Source organism: Ranitomeya variabilis, chromosome 2 (genome assembly GCF_051348905.1).
Source record: "Ranitomeya variabilis isolate aRanVar5 chromosome 2, aRanVar5.hap1, whole genome shotgun sequence".
NCBI classification, from domain to species: Eukaryota; Metazoa; Chordata; class Amphibia; order Anura; family Dendrobatidae; genus Ranitomeya; species Ranitomeya variabilis.
In genome coordinates, this window is record NC_135233.1 from 82,575,413 (window position 1) to 82,603,280 (window position 27,868).

The window sequence follows — 27,868 nt, forward strand, 5'->3', positions numbered from 1 at the left end:
GTCGTGCGACGGATGCGTCGTGTTTTGGTGGACCGTCGGCACAAAAAAAGTAACATGTAACATTTTTTTGTGCGTCGTGTCCGCCATTTCCGACCACGCATGCGCGGCCGGAACTCCGCCCCCTCCTCCCCGGACATTACAATGGGGCAGCGGATGCATTGAAAAACTGCATCTGCTGCCCCCATTGTGCTTCTATTTCACAGTATGCGTCGGTACATTGGCCCGACGCACTGCGACGGGCCGACGCCGACGCTAGCGTGAAAGTAGCCTAACACTAACTCAATTCAGTAAAAAATACCGTAGTAGTGACAATTACTATGGCATATTTTTACTGTTCCTAGTCTAATTTTTTTTTTTACTCTTTACTGACACTAACCCTAACTCAACTCAGTAAAAAATACCACAGTAGATGAAGATTACTACAGCATATTTTTACTTTTTACTAACTGTAACTCATTTCAGTGAAAAATACCATAGTAGATGATCATTACTACAGTATATTTTTACTGTCTCTAATTTAGTTTTATCAACTAATCTAAATGATTTTTGACTTGAATCTTTTATGACAAAAAAATAGATGGAGGCCTGTCAGTGACATTAGTCACCGACCAGGGCTCAATGTGTCATGATTCCCAATGGCAGGGAAACATCAGAACACAAAAATAACGGACGAGCTCTGGGTGATGGAATCTCGAGCTGACCGTGAGCTAAATCTACCACACAACTAATAGTAGCCAGGGAGCATACCTACGACTTCCTAGATGCCACGCGCCAGCCGGAGGACTAACTACGCCTGGTAGAGGAAGGAACAGACCTGGCTTACCTCTAGGGAAATACCCCAAAAGATGATAGCAGCCCCCCACATGTAATAACGGTGAGTTAAGAGGAAAAGACATACACAGTATGAAAGTAGATTTAGCAAAGAGAGGTCCACTTACTAGATAGCAGAAGGATACAAAAGAGGACTTCACGGTCAACTGAAAACCCTTTCAAAAAACCATCCTGAAATTACTTTAAGACTCCTGTGTCAACTCATGACACAGGAGTGGCAATTTCAGCCCGCAAGAGCTTCCAGCTACAGAGAATAACAAAAACTGCAAACTGGACAAAAGATACAAAACAAAAGGACAAAGTCCACTTAGCTGATCAGCAGACTAGTAGCAGGAACATGCAACCGAAGGCTCTGGTTACAATGATGACCGGCAAGGAAATGACTGGAGAGCAAGGATAAATAGGAAACTCCCAAACACTGATGGGAGCAGGTGAACTGAGACAGCAAAGCACACACAAGTCCCCAGTACCACCAGCAACCACCAGGGGAGCCCAAAAAGCGGATTCACAACATCAATGGCTGTATAATGCACGCACAGATATGTTTCAGAAAGGGGAGAAAAAATAGAAGACAAAAAAAAGTCCTTGCCAAAAGCGAGCACTGGCGCCAATCAGTGGTGTGCATCTGATCAGTGGCTTAGCGGCTCTAGGAAGCACACACGGAGGTGATGCAAAGTAGAGGGGATAGACAGGGACAAAAAAAGTCCTGAAAAATAGCGAGCACAACTGCAGGTCAGTGATTAGTGTCGCTGATCAACGCTCAGCAGCTGCAGGATGCACACATGGAGTGGTGCAAAGGAGGGAGAAAAATTATGGGGGAAAAAGCATGGAAACAGCATGCACAAGTGCAGATCAGTGATTTGCATCACTGATCAGCGCTTGGTTGCTGAAGGATTCATGAAAAACCTGCCACAAATTGAGTGATCAAGTACTGATCAACGATCAATTACTGATCAGCTCTTGGCGGCAGAAGAGGGGGAAGGAAGAGAAAAGGATAAGGAGGGAGAAAGGGGGAAGAGGGGGATTAGGGTGAATTAGGAAATATCAGGAACGCATCAAGGAGGGATCTGGAACTCTTCTTTCTGCACCAGCAGCAGCAACACTAGCAGTGGTGGCACAGGCTTTAAAAAGTCTGTCGCACCACAAGGCCCAGCAGTGCATGAAGGAGCACAGCAGATCTATCTCAGTGACTGCTCTTCTCACTCCTGGAACTCAGAATGAGGAAGCATAGAGCAGTCACTGAGAGTTCAGACTGAGTCTGTGTGCTCTGATTGGTGCGATCAATGCCATCATCGATCGCACCAATCAAAGATGGCCCTGGTGATTGCCTGAAACACTGAGAAATCTGTGATTGACTGTTCAGAATCGCCGATAGATGCTACTGCGCCGACACCTCCTCAGGCGCCATTTTGATGGAGCCATTTTTTTTCTCTAGCAAAATGGCGGCACTGGTGCCTGCACAGTAGCATCTATCACATTCCAAATTATGCTACTTTGATTAAGATAACTTATTTTTATTTTTTTTCTCAAGAAATGTATGTGACTACATCAAATAAAAATATAGATATTATAGATTGTATCATGCTACAGCGCAGGCGCCGTGCCGCCGTGTAGTTGTTTTTTTTCAAACAATATGCAGTATGTAAAATAGGGGCAGGTCACCGAGGGATCAGTGACCTGTTATAAGCCATAAGGATAAATATCTAAGCAGAGCACCACAAAAAGACCAATCCCACAGAGCATGAGAATCTCATTAACTGAAAAGATTAAACAACAACCACAAGATGGATTTTATCAATCAAGGTATCATTGTAATCAGAATAACAGCGCCAACCTGACATTGTCTGTAGTTTACTGAGCACAATCCGGCTGACAGGTTCACCTTAAGGTCTTGTTTCCATCTGGCTTTTTTCCTTTGACTTAGCATTGAAACACTAGAGTGAAACTGGTGTGAGGATGGTTACCATTGTTTTTTACGGTATCACTCATACTCATTCAGTGCTTCAGTTGTTGTGCCAAACCATTCAAAGAGACAAATCAGAAAATACAACATGTTAAATTTTTCAATCCGGATCACCAGTTTTGTAATAGAAACTGGTGAAAAAGCCAGATGACAACTGATGCCATATTGACATCAGTTATGATCAGTTGATATACAAAAAAAATGATATGGATGGTCCAGAAATATGTACACCCAGCCTAAGTGCCAGGTAAGATGTGTAGTTAAGACCTCACCTGATATTGGGTACCAATATTTTGCATATGTCTCAAATATTGATATTGTAACTCTGTATAGATTTTCCATCTATATGGACAAAAGCAAATAGCAGCATTCTCGCAGCAAAGGGCACTACAATAAGTCTATGAGGACAATAAATTAATTTGTCTTTGTGAAACCTATCCTACAGCCCACCTCTCAGAGAAGTTCAGCTCCTTATCCAGACCAGATTTCACCAATTTTATCATATATTATACATACTAGCTATCTTCTTTGAGACTATCCTCCTAGTAGACCACTTTTCAATGCTATTTTCAGTGAAGTTATAGCTATGGTTTAGAGAAATGTTCCCCAGCTCCAGTCCTTAAGGCCCACCAACAGGTCATGTTTTCAGGATTTACTTAATATTGTGCAAGTGATAATTGCATCACCTGTGCAATAGAAAGGAAATCCTGAAAACATGATCTGTTAGTGGGCCTTGAGGACTGGAGTTAGGGAACACTGGTTTAGAGGACACTGGTCCAAAGGCCACAACAGGAGTTCATTGTTGCAGGTAAAAAACGCTGTGAACTGCCCCTACTTGTTAACATCCCCAGTGATTATTTTTATTAGTTGGCTTGACACACATCATAAAAGTGTTGCAATGTATTCACTATGTGGTACCAGGCCTACTAATTAGAATTGATCCAACTGATTCTGGCAGGAGGAAGGGGAAAGATGGGGGGAAGTTTGAAGGGCTCTGGTCCGGCAGCCACACGTTACCAGCTAAGCCACTGATCAAATCTTTTTGATAATCTCTAGAGAGAATACAACTAATACTGGTACTAAAAGATATTTTAGGCATTCTGTGTATGTTTTACTTAATTTCAAAGAAAGCATGTAGACCAGAGGTTGAGCATGATGGACCTAGGTCTGTTTTCAAACTATGTAACTATATAGCTATGTAACAACCATTTTTAATCCGACTCCATGGACCGCATTAAAACATCATGAACATCACTACATAAATATATGTTAGTTGTTGCTTTCATTTTTAGTACTCGTACCTATGAGAAGGATAGAGGTCATCAGATAATTGAAGGCCGCACAGAAAAGCTTTGGGGGCCACATGTGACCCTTGAACAGCCAGTTGTGCACTCTGTGCTTTGGACAAACATACGTCATGTAACAATGTAATATTTCATGCCCTTAGAGATTGGCCTTTAAACCGACACACTGCTGCCAATACGGTCATTACATTCTGTAATTTACGTATTTAATGCCCACATGTGTTCAGCTTATTCATGCTAATATTAAAAACACAGATTGAAGAGACAATCGAAATGTTAATGAAACCTAACTTGTTCTTTGTTCATTCCCTTTGAATGAGTCAGTTCATTGCAGTAGTTCATTGTAATCCACTAAATTGAGACTTTATGTAAGTAAAGCCATTCTTTCAATGCATTGCTTGATGTGGATTACTAGCTGAGAGTGTGTGGGCTATTAGTACACTGGGATAACTTGTAGTGTGGGTGTGAGAATTAATTCTCAGTGCTGGAGATAGATGCTATAAATGACAATTGTGATGCAATACACTTAGTGTAAATTTCCTATCCAAGAAGCAAAATAAACACTGATAGTAAAAACATTTACTGATATTACAACAAAGTCTGTATAATAATGATGGGATGGAAGGAAAACATGGGATGGAAATGAAGTTTTATATAGTTGTGTAATTATTAGGAAAAGTTTTAGAAGAGCATCTAACAAAATTTAGCCAAAGGCGTAGGATAACCAGGAGTGCTAACGTGAAATCCCCTAAAACATATACCGTATATTTCATTGGATGTGCATTAAAAGACATTAACACTTTGATACAAGGCAAACACCAGGGGGCACTAAATTATCCTAAAAATATGTTCTTTACTGTCACTGCCTAGACCTAGAGGATGACAGTGGCTCCCTAAGTGATGATCAACAATGTCACCCTCACTCAATAACGGCTTACCCTAGTTTGCCCTAAAAATGCCCTAAATGCCAGTCCAGGCACAATTAATCCCAAAACGCAAAAAGACTGAATCCAAAACAAAGGGGAATAAATCAGCCCCGAGATTCAAATACAGACAGATAATGCAATTATAGAAAAGGCAACAGTAAAGACGGGCACAAAGGTAATTGATCAATAATACATGCCGACTTCACTAACATGAATGTAGAGACTAATATAAAAAATGCACATGCATAAGCAATACCTCAAGAAAATGAATACTCATCTTATGGTAAATACCTCTACGTGTTTCCCCAACATATATATATCTTTCATCAGGAGGCTGATGTAGATGATGAAGAAGCAAGAACACGAGCCCAGTTTTTCTGGTATCAAAGTAGGGTTTTCTGTGTCTATAGACGCCCTCTTTTTATCCCCTTCTATTTTGGGGGGGCTATTTTTATGTGTTGTTTCTATCTTATGTGAAAATGATGGTTCTTTCAATGCATATCCAATAAAATATATAATTTGTAGGGGATTTCATGCTAGCAGAAAAGTTTTAGAAGAAGAATGAAGGTCATGAAGAGGTTGTCCATCCTTAAATGAAATGCAGCAGAAGACTCTAAAGAACTTGAAATAACAAGCTGTACAATGATCATCTTTTAAAACCACGGCCATGCCTTCTTTAATTTCACCCTGTAATGGAGAGTCTTCTCCCCATCACATGATCCTGCAGTAAACCTCTGACTGTAGACGAGATGTTCAATGTCAACTAGATTCTAGGCTCCTTGCCAGGTCTTGTTTCCATCACTTGACCCCCATAGTCAATCTCTTGCACTTTACCAGAGATAGGTTGCAAAGTAGAACAGGATGGAAGAAAGTTTGAAAATAGATAAGAGTCTGCAGAAAAGTAGCAATGCAGGCATTTCACCCACCCGTGGTGTGACCAAAGGCTTAGTACACTCTTCCGCCCCCTTAGTTAGCATACTATGCATTTCCCTTAGTTGATAGACAACGTTTGCTTGTCCATTGTGCGTGCTGCCTGAACTGAACCCCACCCCTGCATGTCTCACTGACCGCTACTGTGTGATCTTGTGTGTGATGAGTGGCCACTACAGACAGTGAACAAGGATGAGAGCTCACCCACACTGACAATATAAGTGTGCCCACTCGCTGGGCTCTAGCTTTGTAGGTGCGGTTATGCAGGTCCAGGGATTCAATTCAGGTAGCACTGGCTCTGGACAAGTGAGCATTATCCGTCAAACAAAAGGGAAATGTGAAGAAAGTTTTTGAGGGGCTTTAAAGGGGATTTAAAGGTGCACTGAGCCCCTTGCCATGCTAAGAGTGCCCCAAGGATCCCTCATTTGAATATATAATAAAGCTTTTTAGTGTAAAACTAAAGTAGTGGAACCTATACTGCAGGTAAGATTTTTATAGGGGCCAAATCTGCTATATGATTATTTTAATTTAGTTTGAGTTTTGGGGGTGTCAGATCCTCTTGGCATCTTTTGATAAAACTCAGACAACCCCTTTAATATTCCCAGTTTAATAAATATCATATATGAATTACTGCATGAGAAATACCAAAGACCTTTACAAAAGAAGAATTAGAAATTACATGTAAGATCATTTTGAAAATACTTGTAGTAAAGAATTGTATGAAGTCAACCGGGTGGTCCCAATTAGCTCTGGGTGGTGTAAAAGTTTAGGGGTGTCAATCAAAATTCCTTAATGAGGTGTGAGGGAACATTTTAAAGCTCTGAAAGGTGGGGAAGAGTGAGATGTATGACTCAGACTGGGTGCAGATAGGAAGAAGTGTCACAGACAATTAAGAGTTCTGAAAGTAGGAAGAAAATCAGGCTGATATTGACAGTGAGGAGGTAATAAAGAGTGGTAATGGAAGCATCGCGGACGGTTCATAGAGCTTACATCAGCACATATCGGATTAAATATCTGATGTGTATACTGGAAAGGCAAGGATGTTTCAAATAGTGAATCATGCTTTGCTAAAGAAAGCTAAACATTCTGGTGGATTGGATAACCAATTTAAGTGCACCTAACATTTGTGTGTATGATTGACTGAAAGCAACCAAAAGTGAAGAAAAATGTTAAAATAATCTTTAGACTAGGCAGGCACTGCCTCAAAATCCTCAATTCAGACTCCTTGATTGAAGGAACATTCCTGTACACCATAGCAAAATCTCCAACCTATTCTGACCAGCCGTGTCCCATTTTTTAGGACTGGTGTCATCTTACATTGCAAAGTATCTATTGGGGCCCCATCAGGCCCTGTTGTTGTGGTTTCTACATAAAATATATTATTAGAAAACTCTATCAGGACATATATTCTTTTTCAATGTAGCAGACCCGATCTTATCTCAGGCCATCAATGTTCATCTACGTGTTGCCTCAATTGCTCTTTTTAAACACTTGATTAGTAAAGGTAAAATAAATGATTAAACCTTTGGACACCATGATGTGAGGAACCTTAGGAAATATTCATATAATTCTTTGTCTAATTTCACAATATTATTCAATTATTTATTTAATTGACTTATATAGTGGTATTAATTCTACAGCGCTATACAGACACCAACATCGCTGTCCTCACTGAGACTCACAAGGTAAATTCCCTATCACTATGTCATTGGAGTGTGGGAAGAAACTAAAGAACCCAGAGAAAACCCAAACAAACACGGGGAGAACATACAAACTCCTTGAAGATGTCTTTCTTAGGATTTGCATTCAGGGCCCCAGCACTGCAAAGCTCTTGTACTACATTAAGCTCTTATGTTAAATATATGTTTTAAAACTTCTTACAAAAATATCATAACATCTTGCATTTTATACTCTGGCCACCAAGTACTGTATATTATTAGGCTGATACTTCCTGTTCTGTAGAAAACACTTTTCAGTAGTCATCCCATTATCATCGAAGGCAGAATTGCAATGAAAGCTGTCACCTATATAGAGATAACTCATTATCTACCATTAACAATAAGTGATGCTCACAGCTCACCTCCTCTCCCTCTTTAAACAATAACCTCTTCCCAGGTCACAGAGCATGTCCACAACCATTTTTTATGTAAAAAAAAATCAATTCAGAGTCTGTCTAATGCCATCTATTGTCCATGTGGCTGCTGTAAAAATGTTAATGTTCTTAACAAAAGATCAAGCAAGATGGCTTTCCACCAAATCATGGACAGAAAATAGAATTACAAATTCTAGAATTGGTTATGTGACATGTAACTTATTCTTTTCACTTATGTTCACAATTATTTCCACATTTAGGGCAGCAAGGAGGCTCAGTGGTTAGCACTGCAGTCTTGCATCGCTGGGGTCCTGGGTTCAAATCCCACCAAGGACAACATCTGCAAAGAGTTTGTATGTTCTCTCTGTGTTTGCCTCTGGGTTCTCCGGTTTCCTCCCTCATTCTAAAGACATACTGATAGGGAGTTTAGATTGTGAGCCCCAATGGGGACAGTTCCAATAATGTCTAGAGCTGTGGAATAAATGAGTAAAATAATAATAATTTGAAAAAAAATATAGGCAATATATTTTCTTTAAAGGGGTGGACTTAGCCGATTTCTGATAGTTGGAGACTACAGATCAGTTATTCCCGGTACTCAATTGCATCAGGAACCACCTAGGGATTCGAATAGAGGTGTATATGCAGTATCTGTGGCCACTATATAGTTGAAGGAACTGTGCTGTGTAACTCCGTAACTGAGCAGTTCCAGCTGCCATTAACACTGGAAATATCTGAAAGACCGCGGTGCAAGGTGACGCAGCCCCATCAATCAGACATTAATTTTAAAGTCCTTTTTAGGTACAATTCTTTCTTAAAAAAAGAATATTTTAGTGAAAGCAACATCCAGTAAATAAAGCCTATAAAAAGTATGTGACAAAATATTCTCACAGAGTGACAGAAGAATTTCAGATGGGCACACAAGGATATTTGGCTGTAGCCATAGCATTTAGCTCACAGAAGATTTCCCTTTATCTTAAAAAATTCAAACCTTTATTATATCATAGTTAAAAAACCTTAATACATACAATAATTATACATCACATCAACACCACAAAAGAAAGAAAAAGATAACCAGGGGGGGCTGCCTACCCCTAAACTGGCCTATCTCAACCTACCTACTTGCGGAGGTTGGCACCCTAAACCTGCGCAGTGGCACCCCCGCTCCTCGATGGCTGACCCTGCTATCCCTGTTGGGCCCTGTGGTGGCAGGGAGTGAGGAAGATGATGAATAGGCAGGTGAGAAAGAAAAAGAGATGTGTGTGCAGTGTTATAATTTACTGAGACGGTTCTCCTTGGCTTGTTTTAGCTAGGTAGATGCTCTGGTAATGTTGACAGAAAGCTACAGTTCACCATGCCTATCTGCAACTGTCCTCAGTTGTATTGTACCCGCATTCAACTATTTGAGTACCGTATTTTCCGGCGTATAAGACGACTGGGCATATAAGACGACCCCCCAACTTTACCAGTTAAAATATAAAATCTTCTTAAAAGTCGGGGGTCTTCTTATACACCCTATGTCGTCTTATAGGGCCGGTGAATATGTGCCTTTTGGGGGCAGGGGGGGAGTGGTCCTGATGACGACGAGGGGGCGTCTCACAGGAAAGTGAGTATCCCCCATTACCTCATCGTAGCGCTGCAGCGTGGGGTCTCTGTGCTGGGAGCGGCGGCTGCTGTGCTGTGGGGCGGCGGCTCCTCTTCTGCAGTGTGGGGCCTCTGGTGCTGTGGGGCGGCGTATCTTCATGCAGTCGGGGCTCCTCCGGCATCTGCTTAAAGCTCGGAGGCCCCGCTGGCAGCTCCATCGGTACAATGCGGTGGCCTCCAGGAAAATGGCCGCTGCTCAGATTCAGATCTCGTCCCGAGATCTTGGGAGACTAGATCTGAATCTGAGCAGGGGCCATTTTCCCGGAGGCAGCTCAATAGGTGCGATGCGGTGGCCTCCGGGAAAATGGCCGCTGGGGGGCGGCGCATGCTCAGATTCAGATCTCGTCCCGAGATCTCGGGACACGAGATCTGAATCTGAGCAGCGGCCATTTTCCCGGAGGCCACCGCATTGTACCGATGGAGCTGCCAGCGGGGCCTCCGAGCTTTAAGGAGATGCCGGAGGAGCCCCGACTGCATGAAGATACACCACCGCCGCCACCCCACAGCACCAGAGGCCCCACACTTGAGAAGAGGAGCCGCCGCCCCACAGCACAGCAGCCGCCGCTCCCAGCACAGAGACCCCATGCTGCAGCGCTATGATGAGGTAATGGGGGATACTCACTTTCCTGTGAGACGCCCCCTCGTCGTCATCAGGACCACTCCCCCCCCACACCCACCATATACACCCGGCGTACAAGGCAATACCCGGCGTATAAGACGACCCCCGACTTTTAAGAAGATTTTCAGGGGTTAAAAAGTCGTCTTATACGCCGGAAAATACGGTATATCTGTGATTTATACTATTTTAGCTAGATGTCATGGTGTAATAGATGATAACTTTCAATTTAATCAATTATTCATACTCTCACCAAGCTAGATATAAACCATGTGCATATAGTCTATGGTATAAAGAAAACACTGCACACTATCCTATCCCTCTATGTACTCAAAATATGGGAAATGTAGCCCCCTCTTAAGTGGCAAATATGTGGACACATGCCAGATAATGCTGAAGTACTTAGTGTCCTAGATTTGGTTTACCCACCACCAGTTGACTATGGTATAAACCGATAATAATTTGAAGCTTAAAGAGGACTATTGCCCAGATATAGGACAGAGAATAAATCAAAAGTCACACAACCCAAAAACCAACACCTAAAAGCAATAAAATATCGCATGAGTCGAATGGCGACTCCTAATATATACAGCCATTCGGCCATGCATCAGATTAAATTTTATGAGTCAGATGCTGACTCCCAAATCATGCAGCCCATTAATTCTTGTACCAGGTTACAATATTGTTGACACGTTTCCCCTCTACCGAGGTTCATCAGGAGGAAGATATAAACCAGAGTACTTATCTCATTGTAGCATGTATACGCCCAAGGTGAGTTAATTCGATGAGATCAAGTGGTCGGGACAATCTCCCATTTCAATGCGATGCCGTGGAGCTCATTCTCCCACCGCCGCCTCTTATATGTATGTGCTTACAGCAGATTCGAATACGTTATGTATACACAGGGGGTTTATACAGCTATCGCCGTAATGCCCCAACAGCGCCTATCATGGTGCAGATACAAAACCCTGTCACCAATGCATAACAGGAGGTTTGTATATAGATAGCACCTAAGTAAGGGGGATACGGCTATAAGTGATGTAATGCCAGAGCATAAATACTCCAAAGTAAAACCGTATATTGTTGAGATAAACATACACATATCTCACTGGCACGCATAGGTAACCTGTCTTAGAGGTGTAAACACTTGACACCAAATAAAGTGCATAAAGGATCCTGCATTCAAGAGTATTATCTCACGCATTATGCCCAGATCCCTTTCTACACATATTTTGATAGCTATCGGCGATGGAATAGTGGGAGAAGGATAATACAGGCTCCATTCATTCAGATTTAACCTCACTCTTATAATAGGAGGAAAACAGAAACAAATACATATTCTCTATAATAAGAGTAAATATAAGAACATTTTAAGCCTATTCTGGCCGATATAAAGACTGGGCTACGGATATGAAGAGACACTATTATAGACACACGGAAAATAGACCTTAAAGATAGGGATATTACAAAAAACAGCCAAATTGTATCTGCTCATTAAGCCCCCTAGGGGAGGTGGTGTCCAATCTATATATCCACCTCAACTCCTTTTGTAGGATTTTCTTATTCCAGTCACCACGATGTATTGATGGTGCTATGACTTCAATTACACCAAAGGATATAGATCCAAGATCACCACCATGTAGCTCTCTGACATGTCTGGAGACTGGTGTATCTCTGGCGTGACGGATATCTCCTATATGGTCCCCAATCCGTCTCCTCAATTCTCTCTTGGTTTTTCCCACGTAGCTCATTGGACATGAGCACTGAAAAAGATACACCACTCCACTAGTTTTACAATTGGCAAAGTGTCTATTATGGAACACCCTCCCAGTCGTGGTGTTAGCGAAACTTTTACCAACCTTAATGTACTTACAGAATGAGCAATGTTCGCATTTGAACGTACCCACCTCCCTTCTGTCTAGCCAGGTGCCCGTCTTTGGTGGTGGGGTATACATGCTGTGAACCAATTGGTCACCGATCGATCTACCCCTTCTGTAGGTGATCGCCGGGGTGTCACCCAGGAGTTCACTGATCTCACTATCCGCTTTTAAAATTCCCCAATGTTTGGAGATAATATCACGGACCTCCCTTGAACAGTTATCAAAATTTCCAATAATGCGTGTCTGTTTGTCATCTTTTATTTCTCTCGGCCTCAGGAGACTATTCCTATCACAGGACTCTGCTTTTTTGAAAGCTTCTTGAAGGACCTTCATGGGATAAACCCTGTTGAGAAACCTATTTCTAAGATCCTTCGCTTCCCCATAGAAATTAGTCGCATTTGAACAGTTTCTTTTGACCCTTAGGTACTGGCCTTTGGGGATCCCTGTACGTAAACTATGTGGGTGGTTACTACCCCAGTCCAGCAAGTTATTCGTTGCGGTCGGTTTTCTAAATAGTGTACTTTCCAAGAGACCCCCTGTACCCTTCTTGATATTGATATCCAAAAAGTTGATGGATTGTCGATCAACCTCTGAGGTAAATCTGAGGCCCAGATCATTTTTGTTCAAATCACAGACAAATGTGTTAAAGGACAATATGTCACCTGCCCAGAAGATCAAGATATCATCTATGTAGCGCCCCCAAAAAATAATCTGGGGGCGCCACCAGGCCCGGCTGTCCTCCGGAAATACAACGGTCTCTTCCCACCAGCCCAGGAGCAAATTCACGTAGGTGGGCGCACATGGGTTACCCATCGCGGTGCCCCTGAGCTGGTGGTAATAGGTACCGTTGAAGAGAAAGTAGTTGTTTGTTAGTACGAATTCCAATAATGAGCAGATAAAGTTACTATGTGAAACAAGATGCACCCCTCTAGATTTTAGAAAAAATTCCACCGCCTCTAATCCCCTGTTGTGGGGAATACTACTATATAGTGCTTCTACGTCGATCGAAGCCAAGAGTACATTGTCATCAAGTGTAACCCCCGTCAATCTTTCTCAACAAGTCTGAAGTGTCCCTTACATAAGATGGCAATACCGTGACAAATTGACGAAATACCCTGTCAATATAGACCCCACAATTCTGGAAGATGGAATTATTTCCCGATACAATGGGGCGTCCCTTAAGTGGGGACAACCCCTTGTGCACTTTCGGTAATGCATAAAAAATTGGGACCGTAGGAGTCTTCTGAAACATAAAGTCTTTTTCATTTTTTGAGATTACACCAGATTCCAATGCCTCTGTAAGTATAGCCTCAAGTTTTCTATTGAAGGTGTCTGTAGGGTCATCCCTTAATATACCATATGTAGATCTATCACTCAAGATTCTAACACACATTTCTTTATACTTATCATGGTTTAGGATCACTATATTGCCCCCCTTATCGGAAGATTTAAAAATCAACTCATTGTTTTTGGACAAGTCCTCTAATGCATTTCTCTCCACATATGACAAATTATTATGAATCTTACGTTTGTCCTTCTCCTGTAGTGCCTTCAATTCAGCAGTAACAAGTTTGGAGAATATGTCTATGCTATTGTTGTCCGATAAAGGGGGCATTCTTGTACTCCAGGGTTTCAGGTCCATGAAGTGGCCCAGACCCTCCGGTCTTTGGCCCTCCTCCAAAAGATCAGCAAGGATCCTAACATCTGCTAGATCCTCAGTGTCTATACCCATAGAAACACACTGGGCTTTATCATGCACCTTGAAAAACCCCGGCGATCACCTACAGAAGGGGTAGATCGATCGGTGACCAATTGGTTCACAGCATGTATACTGTTATGATCCTAGTGGCTGAGGATCACAAAACGGACTAGCTAAGTTTATGAACATAGACACGAGCTCTAGGGAGGTGGTAACTGGACTGACCGCAAACCTGATCCTAACCAACACACTAAAGGAAGCCGGTGAACGTGCCTAAAATCCTGGACGTCTCGACGCAGCCTGAGAAACTATCTACTCCTGGAGGGAAAGTAAGACCTCACTTGCCTCAAGAGAAATCACCCCAAAGATATAGGAAGCCCCCAACAAATAATAACGGTGAGGTAAGGGGAAAACACAAACGTAGAAATGAAAACAGATTAAGCAAATGAGGCCCGCTAATACTAGATAGCAGAAGACAGATAGGGAACTGTGCGGTCAGTAAAAAACCCTATGCAAAATATCCACGCTGAGAATACAAGAACCCCCACACCAACTAATGGTGTGAGGGGAGAAACTCAGCCCCCTAGAGCTACCAGCAAGCAAGGAAATCACATATTAGCAAGCTGGACAAAAATAAACCAAGAAACATGTGACCACTGATGGTCAAAAAATGAACCAAGCAAAACTTAGCTTCTCTTGAAGAGACTGATAACGAAGGACTGCAGGAGAGCTCCAAAATAGCACTGAAGACATTGACAGCAGGCAACAACTGAGAGTCCAGGTGAACTAAATAGGAAACCAGCTAAGAGATAACGAGACAGCTGATCCTGCCTCAGACCTGCAGAATGACACAAAGAACCACCAGAGGGAGCCCAAAGACAGCACTCACACCGTACCAGTTGTGACCACAAGAGGGAGCCCACAAACAGAGTTCACAACAGTACCCCCCCCCTTGAGGAGGGGTCACCGAACTCTCATCAAAACCCCCAGGGCGATCAGGATAAGCCACATGGAAGGCATGAACCAAATCGGCCGCATGAACATCAGAGGCGACAACCCAGGAATTACACACCTGACCATAGCCCTTCCACTTAACCAAATACTGAAGCCTCCGTCTAGAAATACGAGAATCCAAGATCTTCTCCACCACGTACTCCAATTCGCCCTCAACCAGCATCGGAGCAGGGGGTTCAACAGAAGGAACCACAGGCACCACATACCTCCGCAACAAAGACCTATGGAACACGTTATGAACGGCAAACGACGCTGGGAGGTCCAAACGAAATGACACCGGGTTAAGGATTTCCAAAATCTTATAAGGACCGATGAAGCGAGGCTTGAATTTAGGAGAGGAAACCTTCATAGGAACATACCGAGAAGACAGCCATACCAAATCCCCAACAAGAAGTCGGGGACCCACACCGCGATGGCGGTTGGCAAAGCGCTGAGCCTTCTCCTGTGACAACTTCAAATTGTCCACCACATGGTTCCAAATCTGCTGCAACCTATCCACCACAGAATCCACCCCAGGACAGTCAGAAGGCTCAACCTGACCCGAGGAAAAACGAGGATGACAACCAGAATTGCAGAAAAAAGGCGAAACCAAAGTAGCAGAACTAGCCCGATTATTAAGGGCAAACTCGGCCAATGGCAAAAAAGTCACCCAATCATCCTGATCAGCAGAAACAAAACATCTTAAATAAGTTTCCAGGGTCTGATTAGTTCGCTCGGTTTGACCATTCGTCTGAGGATGGAAGGCCGACGAAAAAGACAAATCAATGCCCATCTTAGCACAAAAGATCCGCCAAAATCTGGACACAAACTGGGATCCTCTGTCAGACACAATATTTTCAGGGATGCCGTGCAAGCGAACCACATTCTGAAAAAATAGAGGAACCAAATCGGAGGAGGAAGGCAACTTAGGCAAGGGCACCAAATGGACCATTTTGGAAAAACGATCACACACCACCCAGATGACAGACATTCTCTGAGAGACTGGAAGATCCGAAATAAAATCCATGGAAATGTGCGTCCAAGGCCTCTTCGGGACAGGCAAAGGCAAAAGCAAACCGCTGGCACGAGAACAGCAAGGCTTAGCCCGAGCACAAATCCCACAGGACTGCACAAAGGAACGCACATCCTGCGACAAGGAAGGCCACCAGAAGGACCTAGCCACCAAATCTCTGGTACCAAAAATCCCAGGATGTCCTGCCAACACCGAAGAATGAACCTCGGAAATAACTCTGCTGGTCCATCTATCTGGGACAAACAGTCTCTCTGGTGGGCAACGGTCCGGTCTATCCACCTGAAATTTCTGCAGCACTCGTCGTAAGTCTGGGGAAATGGCAGACAAAATCACTCCCTCTCTGAGGATACCAGCCGGCTCTGAAACTCCCGGAGAGTCAGGCACAAAACTCCTAGAAAGAGCATCAGCTTTCACGTTCTTTGAACCAGGCAGGTACGAGACCACGAAATCGAAACGGGAGAAAAACAACGACCAACGAGCCTGTCTAGGATTCAGCCGCTTGGCAGACTCGAGATAAATCAGATTTTTGTGATCAGTTAAGACCACTACACGATGCTTAGCTCCCTCAAGCCAATGTCGCCACTCCTCAAATGCCCACTTCATAGCCAACAACTCCCGATTACCAACATCATAATTTCGCTCGGCAGGCGAAAACTTTCTTGAAAAGAAAGCACAAGGCTTCATCACAGAGCAATCAGAGCTTCTCTGCGACAAAACAGCCCCTGCTCCAATCTCATAAGCATCAACCTCGACCTGAAAAGGCAGAGAGACATCAGGCTGACACAAAACTGGAGCCGAAGAAAACCGGCGCTTCAGCTCCCGAAAGGCTTCCACGGCCGCAGGAGACCAATTAGTCACATCAGAACCCTTCTTGGTCAAATCCGTCAAGGGTTTAACCACGCCAGAAAAATTAGCAATGAAGCGATGGTAAAAATTAGCAAAACCCAAGAACTTCTGAAGACTCTTAACAGATGTAGGCTGAGTCCAGTCATGAATAGCCTGGACCTTGACTGGGTCCATCTCAATAGTAGAAGGAGAAAAAATAAAACCCAAAAAGGAAACCTTCTGTACTCCGAAGAGACATTTAGAGCCCTTCACAAATAAGACATTAGCACGCAGGACCTGAAATACCATCCTGTCCTGCTTCACATGGGACTCCCAGTCCTCAGAAAAGACCAAAATGTCATCCAGATACACAATCATAAATTTATCCAGATATTCTCGGAAGATGTCATGCATGAAGGACTGGAACACAGAAGGAGCATTAGAGAGTCCAAAAGGCATCACCAAGTACTCAAAATGGCCTTCGGGCGTATTAAATGCTGTTTTCCATTCATCCCCCTGCTTAATGCGCACAAGGTTATACGCATCACGAAGATCTATCTTGGTGAACCAACTGGACCCCTTAATCCGAGCAAACAGATCAGACAACAATGGCAAAGGATACTGAAATTTGACCGTGATTTTATTTAGAAGACGATAATCTATACAAGGTCTCAGAGAACCATCCTTCTTGGCCACAAAAAAGAATCCTGCACCAAGAGGGGAGGAGGACGGGCGAATATGTCCCTTCTCTAAAGACTCCTTTATATAGCTCCGCATTGCGGCATGTTCTGGTACAGACAAATTAAAAAGTCGTCCCTTAGGGATCTTACTACCAGGAATCAAATTTATAGCACAATCACAATCCCTGTGAGGAGGCAGGGCACCGGATCTGGGCTCATCAAATACATCCTGGTAGTCCGACAAAAACTCAGGGACCTCAGAAGGAGTGGAAGAAGCAATTGATACCAAAGGAGCATCGCCATGAATCCCCTGGCAACCCCAACTTGACACAGACATAGCTTTCCAATCCAGAACTGGATTATGGGCCTGCAGCCATGGCAGACCCAACACGACAACATCATGCAAATTATGCAGCACAAGAAAGCAAATCACCTCCTGATGTACAGGAGTCATGCACATGGTCACTTGAGTCCAATATTGAGGCTTATTCTCAGCCAATGGTGTAGCATCAATTCCCCTCAGTGGAATAGGGAATTCCAAAGGCTCCAGGACAAAACCACAGCGCCTGGCAAACGACAAATCCATCAGATTCAGGGCAGCACCCGAATCCACAAAAGCCATAACCGAGTAGGATGACAAAGAACAAATTAAAGTAACAGACAAAATGAATTTAGGCTGTATAGTACCAATGGTGACAGGTTTAGCGATTTTTTTAACGCGCTTAGAGCATGCTGAGATAACATGAGTTGAATCACCACAGTAAAAGCACAACCAATTTTGACGTCTATGATTTTGCCGCTCAGTTCTGGTCAGAACTCGGTCACATTGCATAGACTCAGGTCTCTGTTCAGAAAACACCGCCAGATGGTGCGCAGATTTGCGCTCCCTCAAACGCCGGTCAATCTGAATGGCCAAAGCCATTGAGTCATTCAGACTTGCAGGAGTGGGGAACCCCACCATAACATTCTTAATGGCTTCGGAAAGACCTTCTCTGAAATTTGCAGCCAGGGCACACTCATTCCATTGAGTAAGCACCGACCATTTCCGAAATTTTTGACAATACACCTCAGCTTCATCCTGGCCCTGAGAAAGAGCCAGCAAGGCCTTTTCTGCCTGGTTCTCAAGATTAGGTTCCTCATAAAGCAGTCCAAGCGCCAGAAAAAATGCATCCACATTCAGCAATGCAGGATCTCCTGGCACCAGAGAGAAGGCCCAATCTTGAGGGTCGCCACGTAACAAGGAGATAACAATTTTAACTTGCTGAGCGGAATCACCAGAGGAACGAGGTCTCAAAGATAGAAATAATTTACAATTATTCTTAAAATTCAGAAACCTAGATCTATCTCCAGAAAACAACTCAGGAATAGGTATTTTTGGCTCTGACATAGGGCTATGAACAACAACATCCTGGATGCTTTGCACCCTTGTAGCAAGATGATCCACACTAGAAGTCAGACTCTGAATATCCATGTCTGCAGCTGAACACAAAACCACCCAGAGATTAAGGGGATGAGAGAAGCTGGACAGACTGCAGCAAAGATAGAGAAAAAAAAAAATTGTACTCAGGGCTTCTCTTATTCCACTTCTGCGATGCATTAAACACTTTTTTGGCCTGCTGTACTGTTATGATCCTAGTGGCTGAGGATCACAAAATGGACTAGCTAAATTTATGAACATAGACACGAGCTCTAGGGAGGTGGTAACTGGACTGACCGCAAACCTGATACTAACCAACACACTAAAGGAAGCCGGTGAACGTGCCTAAAATCCTGGACGTCTCGACGCAGCCTGAGAAACTATCTACTCCTGGAGGGAAAGTAAGACCTCACTTGCCTCAAGAGAAATCACCCCAAAGATATAGGAAGCCCCCAACAAATAATAACGGTGAGGTAAGGGGAAAACACAAACGTAGAAATGAAAACAGATTAAGCAAATGAGGCCCGCTAATACTAGATAGCAGAAGACAGATAGGGAACTGTGCGGTCAGTAAAAAACTCTATGCAAAATATCCACGCTGAGAATACAAGAACCCCCACACCAACTAACGGTGTGAGGGGAGAAACTCAGCCCCCTAGAGCTACCAGCAAGCAAGGAAATCACATATTAGCAAGCTGGACAAAAATAAACCAAGAAACATGTGACCACTGATGGTCAAAAAATGAACCAAGCAAAACTTAGCTTCTCTTGAAGAGACTGATAACGAAGGACTGCAGGAGAGCTCCAAAATAGCACTGAAGACATTGACAGCAGGCAACAACTGAGAGTCCAGGTGAACTAAATAGGAAACTAGCTAAGAGATAACGAGACAGCTGATCCTGCCTCAGACCTGCAGAATGACACAAAGAACCACCAGAGGGAGCCCAAAGACAGCACTCACACCGTACCAGTTGTGACCACAAGAGGGAGCCCAAAAACAGAGTTCACAACAGTATACCCCACCACCAAAGACGGGCACCTGGCTAGACAGAAGGGAGGTGGGTACATTCAAATGCGAACATTGCTCATTCTGTAAGTACATTAAGGTTGGTAAAAGTTTCGCTAACACCACGACTGGGAGGGTGTTCCATAATAGACACTTTGCCAATTGTAAAACTAGTGGAGTGGTGTATCTTTTCCAGTGCTCATGTCCAATGAGCTACGTGGGAAAAACCAAGAGAGAATTGAGGAGACGGATTGGGGACCATATAGGAGACATCCGTCACGCCAGAGATACACCAGTCTCCAGACATGTCAGAGAGCTACATGGTGGTGATCTTGGATCTATAGCCTTTGGTGTAATTGAAGTTATAGCACCATCAATACGTCGTGGTGACTGGAATAAGAAAATCCTACAAAAGGAGTTGAGGTGGATATATAGATTGGACACCACCTCCCCTAGGGGGCTTAATGAGCAGATACAATTTGGTCTATTTTCTGTGTGTCTATAATAGTGTCTCTTTATATCCGTAGCCCAGTCTTTATATCGGCCAGAATAGGCTTAAAATGTTCTTATATTTACTCTTATTATAGAGAATATGTATTTGTTTCTGTTTTCCTCCTATTATAAGAGTGAGGTTAAATCTGAATGAATGGAGCCTGTATTATCCTTCTCCCACTATTCCATCGCCGATAGCTATCAAAATATGTGTAGAAAGGGATCTGGGCATAATGCGTGAGATAATACTCTTGAATGCAGGATCCTTTATGCACTTTATTTGGTGTCAAGTGTTTACACCTCTAAGACAGGTTACCTATGCGTGCCAGTGAGATATGTGTATGTTTATCTCAACAATATACGGTTTTACTTTGGAGTATTTATGCTCTGGCATTATATCACTTATAGCCGTATCCCCCTTACTTAGGTGCTATCTATATACAAACCTCCTGTTATGCATTGGTGACAGGGGACGTGTATCCGCGCCATGATAGGCGCTGTTGGGGCATTACGGCGATAGCTGTATAAACCCCCTGTGTATACATTGGTTACCAGGGGGCGTATATCCACGTCACCGATGGGCGTGTTTCAGCTTGCCGTCATCTGTAGGGGCAGCGGTAAAAACCAGACGCGTCATGATAGACAACATAGGGGCGTCTACCCGCGTCATTGGAGGGCGTGCACGGGGCGCCACAGTGAGGTATGTACCGCACACATACCAGTAACGTCTCCTTGACACGTGAGGGTGACAGGCACGCCAGACCATGTGGCTACACCATATGGGCGGCGATATCTGTAACCGGAAGTGCTGCGGCATAACGTATTCGAATCTGCTGTAAGCACATACATATAAGAGGCGGCGGTGGGAGAATTAGCTCCACGGCATCGCATTGAAATGGGAGATTGTCCCGACCACTTGATCTCATCGAATTCACTCACCTTGGGCGTATACATGCTACAATGAGATAAGTACTCTGGTTTATATCTTCCTCCTGATGAACCTCGGTAGAGGGGAAACGCGTCGAGAATATTGTAACCTGGTACAAGATTTAATGGGCTGCATGATTTGGGAGTCAGCATCTGACTCAAACAATTTAATCTGATGCATGGCCGAATGGCTGTATATATTAGGAGTCGCCATTCGACTCATGCAATATTTTATTGCTTTTAGGTGTTGGTTTTTGGGTTGTGTGACTTTTGATTTATTCTCTGTCCTATATCTGGGCAATAGTCCTCTTTAAGCTTCAAATTATTATCGGTTTATACCTTAGTCAACTGGTGGTGGGTAAACCAAATCTAGGACACTATGTACTTCAGCATTATCTGGCATGTGTAGACATATTTTCCACTTAAGAGGGAGCTACATTTCCCATATTTTGAGTACATAGAGGGATAGGATAGTGTGCAGTGTTTTCTTTATACCATAGACTATATACACATTGTTTATATCTAGCTTGGTGAGAGTATGAATAATTGATTAAATTGAAAGTTATCATCTATTACACCATGACATCTAGCTAAAATAGTATAAATCACAGATATACTCAAATAGTTGAATGCGGGTACAATACAACTGAGGACAGTTGCAGATAGGCATGGTGAACTGTAGCTTTCTGTCAACATTACCAGAGCATCTACCTAGCTAAAACAAGCCAAGGAGAACCGTCTCAGTAAATTATAACACTGCACACACATCTCTTTTTCTTTCTCACCTGCCTATTCATCATCTTCCTCACTCCCTGCCACCACAGGGCCCAACAGGGATAGCAGGGTCAGCCATCGAGGAGCGGGGGCGCCACTGCGCAGGTTTAGGGTGCCAACCTCCGCAAGTAGGTAGGTTGAGATAGGCCAGTTTAGGGGTAGGCAGCCCCCCCTGGTTATCTTTTTCTTTCTTTTGTGGTGTTGTGGTGTTGGTGTGATGTATAATTATTGTATGTATTAAGGTTTTTTAACTATGATATAATAAAGGTTTGAATTTTTTAAGATAAAGGGAAATCTTTATGCATAAATTTGAAAAAGCTGTAGCCATTGCAGACCAAAAAAGAGAAACAGTGTGTGATAAGAGGTACGAACCAGAAAACAATCGCAAATTAGGAATGAACTTAATCATTTTAAATATGTCACAAAAGAAAAATCCAAGAAATGTCGGAAGGTAAGGTTAATATTCGACAAAAATATCAAAATAAGATAATGCCGTCTCATATAAAAATATCTCGGACAGTAGATCTCATACATCCATTTGACTCTAAATGGAGTTGAATTTTAGAAAAAGAAAACACCAAATATTTTTTTTAAGAAACTGATGATATTTTCATTCGAATACATAAATAAAGTGTGTTGATCTTTTTTGTGAAAAAAATGTCTGGTATGCAGCAATCTGCTGGTATGTCTGCACTCGATTTCAGCTCCAATGTTATCAGATTCTCACAGTTATCTGGACACACATTATAAAATAGAAACGGAGCTCCTAAGTTTGGAATTAGCCGCCATCCATCACACTTAATAATTATCCATCATTTCAAAGTGTAAGTGACAGGGTCAGTTTATTCAGTGTCTACATCTACTGCTCCAGAAGGAAATTTAATTGCTTAAAGAATGTAGTTGTCATTATCTAACCATGATAAGCCCGATGGCAGTGTGAAATAATTTAGAGTAATCTGCTTGACGGTAGACGGGTATAATGATTTGGAAAAATCAGGAAGCAACTATTGTTTTGAAGAACATTTGGTTGGCGAGTCAAAAACCAAACTCTGTATCCCAACATAAGAATGTCAGCCAAACTATGAAATGTTCTTGTGGATTTATCATGGCTCTGGTTTGCTTTCTAGACTTTGGAAATCTATGAAACATGAATTGTACAAATTCTTTAAACTGAGATTTAACTGGTGGGTCATCCAGTAAAATAACAACCAGTCATACAGATATGTCTTTCCATTACATACTTTTGCTCTTAGCACAACTTATCACAAGATGCGCTATGTGAGGTTATTTGCAAAAAAAAACAGGAAATATCATTATGTGATACTCTGTCGGGACAGGTTTATATTATACATTGAAGAGCAAAAAAGTAACAATGTCTTGAACTTTTGACTTTCAAGCTCCCTATCTCACCATTCACTACTGCTTTAATCGTGAGACTGCCATAATTTTATAGACAATCATCTTGGCTATCTCAAACATAAATTTAACTTGCAACTATTTAGTGTATGATTAGTTATACAAATTCTTGTCATGTCACTGCATAATTACTGTTTTGCCCCTGGTGGTGGAAAAATATTTTTTTTCTGAATACTACAAAATACAACCTGTTCTCACATTCCCTCATAGCTCAGTGTGTTATTCGGTTGATTCCCAAGTGAAACGTCATTGGTTCAAATCGAGGAGCAGCCATGAAGAAGTTTTCCCTAGAAAAGAGAAACAGCATCATCCGGCTCATCGATAGCCGTCTCTTGGCCAAGAAAATTGCTAAACTGCATAATGTGAGTTATGACAGTTGTAAAAGTATGAAATTAAGTCCATCCATCCATTCAGAAGCCTAATGGTGAACATCCAGGCAAAATATCCAAGTCAACAACCTGGCTTATCCCAAGGTCTATCAGATCTGACATGACAAACATGGCAGTGGAAGTGGCTCGTATGCTTCATAAGAGTGAGATCACAGACATCGATGCAAGCACCATGCAATGCGCATTACACAAGTCTGGAATGGTGGCCCGAAAAAAGGTGAAGAAGCCTCAACTTCAATATTGTGATAAGAAATGTCAGTTCGAGTTTGCAAACAAGTATGAAAAGTGGACATTTAAAGATTTGAAACATGTGTTCTGGAGCGATTGCAAGAACGTCAATAGACTAGGCTCTGATGGGTTCAAATGAATCTGAAAGAAACACAGGGAAAAAGGGGCTAACGGATCGAGAAATTGCAGGAAATGTCAAGTTTGGTAGAGGAAGCCTTATGCTATGGGGTTGTTTCACAGCCAAAGGCATTGGATACTTGACCAGGATTGATGGTGGTCTCAATGCTGAGCTATATGTTAGTATCCTACAAAATGAGTAACTTCATACACTCAAGTACTATGGGTATGAACAGGATGACATAGTGTTCCAACATGACAACAACACGAAGCATACGTCAAGATTGGCAAACAAATGGTTCAATGGCAATGAAGTAGAGTTGATGGAATGGCCCCCACAGTCTTTAGACCTCAACCCAATGAAACACTTGTGGGTAGAATTAAAGAGAAAACTGTATTCATACCCAAGTGAGTCGACCAGTATGCATCAACTTTGGGAACATGTAGAAGAGACCTGAGATCAAATTTCAGTCGACACATGTGGATTTACGGAATACTAACAAAATTATAAAAATTATCATTTAGATCTTTCAGAGCAAAACAGCAACATTTCAGTGACATGACAAGAATCTGCATGACTAATCATATGATAAATAGTTGCAAGTCAAATTTAAGCATGAGATATCTTAGATGATTGTCTATATATTGATGGCAGTCTCAAGTTCAAAGCAGAAATGGATAATGAGATATGGAGCATGAAAGTCAAAAGTTCAAAACATTGTTAGCCTTTTGCTCTTTACTTTATATGTCTGTGTGACCACTCAGTGGTTGTGATATGGATTGCAGCCAGTCAGCAGGTTTGCTTGCATGTTGTGATATTGCATTGAAAAATTTAAATCATGAACTAAACTCAAGAAAAACTGAACACTAGAGTTCAGACAATCTTGATAAGGGGCAAAAATTTGATTTGCATTAAATAAATTCAATGTAAACTGAAGAGGTTAAAAAAAATCATATACTCGCCTCTCTTTGTCCCTCTCCATACATGTCCCACCACCTCTATTAGATTTTTTGATTGTATGTGCTATCTTCTGTTTTTTCTTTTCTATCCTTCTTTCACTAGGCACTACACTATGTCCTCCATAGTGTCCCACGTAACTAAGTGGGTCCTAGGCAACAGAATAATTTTCTCAGTAGGATTTATCATACTCAATTTCTAATGGCATTTGATTTGAACGCCAGGGAAGCCATATAGGAGAGTGTCATATTTCCAATGCCTTTCCAACAACTATGAAAATGGACAATTCTGATTTTAATCGTATAGCTTGTGAACTAATGGATACTCATAAATCCATAACCGAGATTTGGTGGAACATCCGCAGCTTAGAAGAATACCTTAAAACATCTATCTGCCCAAGAGGGTTAAGGGTTCAAATTTTTCCTTTTTAGGAGGTCACACCCTCATTCAAAGCAACATGGGAGGCAGGCCTCTCTAAATGTTATAACATTATAAATAATACGTTGTCACAACACAACAAATATGATGAACGTAAGCACAACTACCGTTTGGTGCTCAAGTAGGTTCCCAAACCGTGCTTTACTTGTAGAATAAACGTGGCACACAAGAAATTGCTCAGGTGAAAATTTTATGTAATCCACATGTAGTAAAAGATATGCATACAAACGTTTCAGTCAGACCTTCCTCAGTGTACCAACTGCAAAGTGGAAAATTAGTATATGTGATAGCCAATGTTGTCCACTATCCATAAAGGCTATTTCAGCCAGTTTAACATGGCCTGTGTATGTGACCAAAGGGGAGATGCCTTGTCTTGCTGTGATGTATGGGGGGCTGCGATGCGGTGTCCACTGCTGGCTGTGTGACTGAAACGTTTGCATGTATATCTTTTACTACAACACATGGATTACATAAAATTTTCACCTGAGCAATTTCTTGTGTGCCAAGTTTATTTTACAAGTTACAACACAAAAGAGATTTTCTACAGGCACAAAAAAGTTGTATTAAGAATCTAGAGTCACAGATAAATTTGATCACAACCAATTAGTGTCTCCATTTCAAAACAAATTAAAGGATGTCAACAACAAACTTGTAAAGGAAATTATGAATAAAAAAAGGAGTAAACTTAGTCGTGATAAAAGAGACTATGAAAGGGGACAGGTCTTCCGGTGGAAACATGTGGGCAACAGGTGGTATCCATATCCACCTAATACTAACACTTCTGATAGCATTCACCTCTGATCAAGAACAGATAGATTTTTTTTAAGCTCAGAAACAAGCGATACAGACAGCGGTCAGACATGGCAAACGTAAAACAAAAACGAGGCCCCAGATACACCAGAAACAATACAACTTGAACAAAGACAAGGAGATTTAAGAGATACAAATATTAGGACTCCTCAGATTCGCAGTTACAAATCAACTTGTCTTCATATATCCTTATGGAGGAGGAAAAGTCTGTCCTCAAACAAGGTCTGACTTTTTCGTCTATGTTGGCTGTTGACAAATTCACTTTACTAAAAGATGTGAATCTTTTTTGTAGGAAAATTATTATTAAGGCTTTGCACAATAGGCCGGATTCTCTACCTGAGAATGCCTCAGTCTTAGACAAACAAGTGTTTGCACACTTATTTGAACTACCTCATGAAAATCAAACGTACAAAGGTAGGAAAATATTCCCACTTAGATCTCCCTCACTTTTAGCTTCACCCTTATCTCTGATTCCTTCTGTACAGACTTTATTTGAGGTGATGAAATCTAAAAATTACCCACAAATTCTTGACAACATCAGAATATGTCTGTAGCAGAAAAACATGCACTTAAGAGCCTTCAAAATTATCAATCCTTCATAATAAAAGAAGCCAACAAAGGGGGCAACATAGTTCTTTGGCCTAGGGAGATGTTCATAAAAAACTAAACAATTCTAAACTTTATTTCAGACTCCTCTCAGTTCCGACAGCTATCCTTTTCTCTAAAGCATCAAAGTTTCTTTGACAGAGTACTAGACTTGGGCATTATTAACAAACAGGAAAAGGATTATAGCTACGTAAGAAAACTATTATACCTACATTTTATATCCTTCCAAAGGTACATAAAAACATTAAGTGCCCAGAAGGCAGACCCATAGTGTCTGGTATTGGGAGCATCTGTAAAAGCGCTTGTACCTATATTGATTGTTTTCTACAGTTACCTGTACTTAACCTTTCGATCTTACCTCAGGGAATCTTTGTATGCCAACATTACCCATAAAGATTGTCTAGCTGCGATTACATATTTCCTAGATCTACAAACTGGAGGTAATCGAATGCACGATTCCTTCATAATTGATCTCATGAATTTTGTCCTTACACTCAATTATTTTACTTTTGACCAGTCTTTCAACTAACAGATTTCTGGGATGGCAAGTGTGCCCGTTGCGAGCCTTCCTTTGCCATCCTCTTCCTAGGTTGGAGGGAGGGCATGCACATGTACCCGTCCAAAGATTTCCACAGCCATTCATTCAAATGGCTTCACTTTATCAATGACATCCTTCTAATGTGAACAGGCTTGGAATGTGAATGTATTGATTTAATTGAGAGACTTAATATAAACTCTGTAAACATTCACCTTACCATATCTCTTGCCTTTCAGTCAAATGGGCAATCGCATTGTGACCAATTTATTTGTAAAGTCTACAGCTACAAACAGCTTGCTCCACTACTGGAGCTTTCATCCTCGTTCTCTAAAAGATGGG